Raw genomic sequence first — 3,899 nt, 5'->3', positions numbered from 1 at the left:
GTCTCTACATCTAGTACAAATGGAAGTATGTTCAACAGTAGATGTAGTGGGTTTGCAAGATTTTAATTCTACAACCTTAGCATGCAATATATCATTTTTACTTCTAAGGTCGGAAATTGTAACATTGCAAACATCTAGTTCTTTAGACTTAGTAAGCAATTTTTCATTCTCAATCCTAAGGCTAGCAAGAGAAATGTTCAATTCTTCAATTTTAGCAAGCAAATCTTCATTATCATTGGGAATTGAAACATTACAAGCATTTGAATCAACCATAGCAATAAGTTTAGCATTGTCATTTCTAAGGTTGTCAATAATCTCATGGCAAGTGCTTAGCTCACTAGATAATTTTTCGCACTTTTCTACTTCTAGAGCATAAGCATTTTTAACCTTAACATGCCTTTTGTTTTCTTTAATAAGGAAGTCCTCTTGAGAGTCCAAGAGATCATCCTTTTCATGGATAGCACTAATCAATTCATTTAATTTCTCCTTTTGTTGCATGTTGAGGTTAGCAAAAAGAGTACGCAAATTATCTTCCTCATCACTAGCATTATCATCGCTAGAAGACTCATATCTAGTGGAGGATTTGGATTTAACCTTCTTCTTTTTGCTGTCCTTTGCCATGAGGCACTTGTGGCCGACGTTGGGGAAGAGAAGTCCCTTGGTGACGGCGATGTTGGCGGCGTCCTCGTCGGAGGAGGAGTCGCTAGAGCTTTCGTCGGAGTCCCACTCACGACAAACATGAGCATCGCCGCCCTTCTTCTTGTAGTATCTCTTCTTTCCTTTCTTCTCCCCTTCTTGTCGTCGCCCCTGTCACTGTCACTAGATAGTGGACATTTTGCAATGAAATGACCGGGCTTACCACATTTGTAGCACACTTTCTTGGAGCGGGGTTTGTAGTCTTTCCCCCTCCTTTGCTTGAGGATTTGGCAGAAGCTTTTGATGACAAGCGCCATTTCCTCGTTGTCGAGCTTGGAGGCGTCGATGGGTGTTCTACTTGGTGCAGACTTCTCCTTCTTCTCCTCCGTCGCCTTAAATGCGACCGATTGTGCTTCGGACGTGGAGGGGCCGTCAAGCTCGTTGATCTTCCTTGAGCCTTTGATCATAAACTCAAAGCTCACAAAATTCCCGATTACTTCCTCGGGAGTCATTAGTGTGTATCTAGGATTGCCACGAATTAATTGGACTTGAGTAGGGTTAAGGAAAATAAGTGATCTTAAAATAACCTTAACCACCTCGTGGTCATCCCATTTCTTGCTCCCGAGGTTGCGCACTTGATTCACCAAGGTTTTGAGCCGGTTGTACATGTCTTGAGGCTCCTCCCCTTGGCGGAGACGGAAGCGACCGAGCTCCCCCTCGATCGTCTCCCGCTTGGTGATCTTGGTTAGCTCATCTCCTTCGTGCGCGGTCTTGAGCACGTCCCAAACTTCCTTGGCGCTCTTTAATCCTTGCACCTTGTTATACTCCTCTCGACTTAGAGAGGCGAGGAGTATAGTTGTGGCTTGGGAGTTGAAGTGCTCGATTTGGGCCACCTCGTCCTCATCATAATCCTCATCCCCTACGGATGGTACCTGTGCTCCAAACTCAACAACATTCCATATACTTTTGTGGAGTGAGGTTAGGTGAAATTTCATTAAATCACTGCACCTAGCATAATCTTCACCGTCAAAGGTTGGCGGTTTGCCTAATGGAACGGAAAGTAATGGAGTATGTCTAGAAGTGCGAGGATAGTGTAAGGGGATCTTACTAAACTTCTTGCGCTCATGGCGCTTAGAAGTTATGGAGGGCGCGTCGGAGCCGGAGGTGGAAGGTGATTGTTGGGACCATGCTTCATCGCCGAAGGTCCTGCAGAAAGGAAACAGCTTCGGCTGAAGCTGCTTGAACGTAATGCCAAAGATATCATTCATGAAGCTTCGGTATTACAGCATGTCCAAAGATGAGGGATCGAACCGACTTAAAGATAGAATGACTTTTTAGTCCATAAGGGTCTGAGTCAATGTTGTAAACTTTTATGAGGGGCATGGTTGTAATTCCTCACAGGCTGTGCCCTGTGCCTATAAATAGTGAACAATATTCCTTTACTGTTCACGCATTCCTGTAATTGCAAACGCATCACTCGGGAATTATTGTGTGTCAAGGCAGAGGTATAAATGTACCTAAACATTATATTCAAACATCTTAGATTCATATAATAAGATATGTGAATGATGTCATTTATTTCCAATATATTTATCTTTAATGTTTCACGTTTTACATTATTTTGTATTATCTTTATAAGTTTAATTACGAAGGTGAAACCTTCGTAACATTATGCTCGTGACCTTCGTCCGAAGTTCATTAAATCCTTGTGGATATAATGCTTCAGCGGACGAAGGGCATTGATATTTAACATTTTATGTTGCCTTGTTCTTAATTCATAGCATTTGAGAACAAGTCCCCAACATTGGCGCCCACCTCCGGTGAACTCACTTCCACTTTTTTGAGCTGATGGCTTCATTCAACAATCAAGCTGTAGCTGCTTCGGCTCCGAAGCTGGTACTCCCGATAACAGGCGGATCATGCTCAGAGCCAGCCAACAAGAAGCAGAAGAAGGAGGCATAGAGAAGGGTACAACATGTCGGGGTGCAAGGACCCTTCATCAAATCAAGATGGTCTCACATTCCAATTACCTTCTCTCAAGAGGATCTTCAACTCAAGGATTACCCACACAATGATGCTATGGTTATCTCTTGTGTGATCAAAGGATTCCTAGTCCATAATGTTTTAGTTGATACAGGCAACGCAGCTGATATCATATTTGCTAAGGCCTTCAGACAGATGCAAGAGCCCAAAGACAAAATCCATGATGCCACACATCCCCTTTGTGGCTTCGGAGGAAGGCAGATCGTAGCACTTGGAAAAATCACAATGCCAATAACCTTCGGATTCATTAACAACACAAGGACTGAACAAGTTGTATTTGATATTGTTGACATGGAATACCCTTACAATGCAATCATTGGTCGTGGTACTCTCAATGCCTTCGAAGCAATTCTTCATCCAGCTTATCTTTGCATGAAGATACCTTCGGACCAAGGGCCCATTGCTATTCATGGAAGTCAGGAAGCTGCCAGAAGGGCCGAAGGAAATTGGACAGACTCAAAAGCAATCCATAACATAGATGGAGCTGAAGCTTGTGAGCAATACAAGTTCAGAAGGGAAAAAGCTGCTTCGGCCGATCACCCGAAGCCCATGCTCTTGTGTGAGGATATAGCAGAGCAGAAGGTGCTCTTGGGATCTCAACTGTCCGAAGAGCAGGAGAAAACCTTGATAAGGTTTTTGTTCAACAACAAAGATGTTTTTGCTTGGTCAGCTAATGATCTTTGCGGAGTCAACAGGGATGTTATTGAACAGTCGCTCAATGTTGATCCATCCTTCAGACCCAGAAAGCAGAGGCTTTGGAAGATGTCTGATGACAAGGCCGAAGGTGCTCGGAATGAAGTGAAAAGACTCCTCAGTGCCGGAGTTATCAGAGAGGTAAAATACCCAGAATGGTTGGCTAACACTGTTATGGTAAAGAAGGCCAATGGTAAATGGAGAATGTGTATCGATTTTACTGATCTCAATAAGGCCTGTCCGAAGGACGAGTTTCCATTGCCAAGGATAGATTCCCTAGTTGATGCAGCAGCTTCATCAGAGCTTATGAGTCTGCTGGATTGTTATTCAGGCTATCACCAAATTTGGATGAAGAAGGAGGATGAGTCGAAAACCAGCTTTATAACCCCTAGTGGAACATATTGTTACCTTCGAATGCCTGAGGGGCTTAAGAATGCTGGAGGAAGCTTCAGCAGAATGACAACGAAGGTTCTTCATTCTCAGATAGGCAGGAATGTGCTAACTTATGTTGATGATATCATTGTAAA

Source organism: Zea mays, chromosome 2 (genome assembly GCF_902167145.1).
Source record: "Zea mays cultivar B73 chromosome 2, Zm-B73-REFERENCE-NAM-5.0, whole genome shotgun sequence".
NCBI classification, from domain to species: Eukaryota; Viridiplantae; Streptophyta; class Magnoliopsida; order Poales; family Poaceae; genus Zea; species Zea mays.
The sequence above is the reverse complement of the archived record's forward strand: the minus strand, read 5'-3'. Positions refer to the sequence as shown.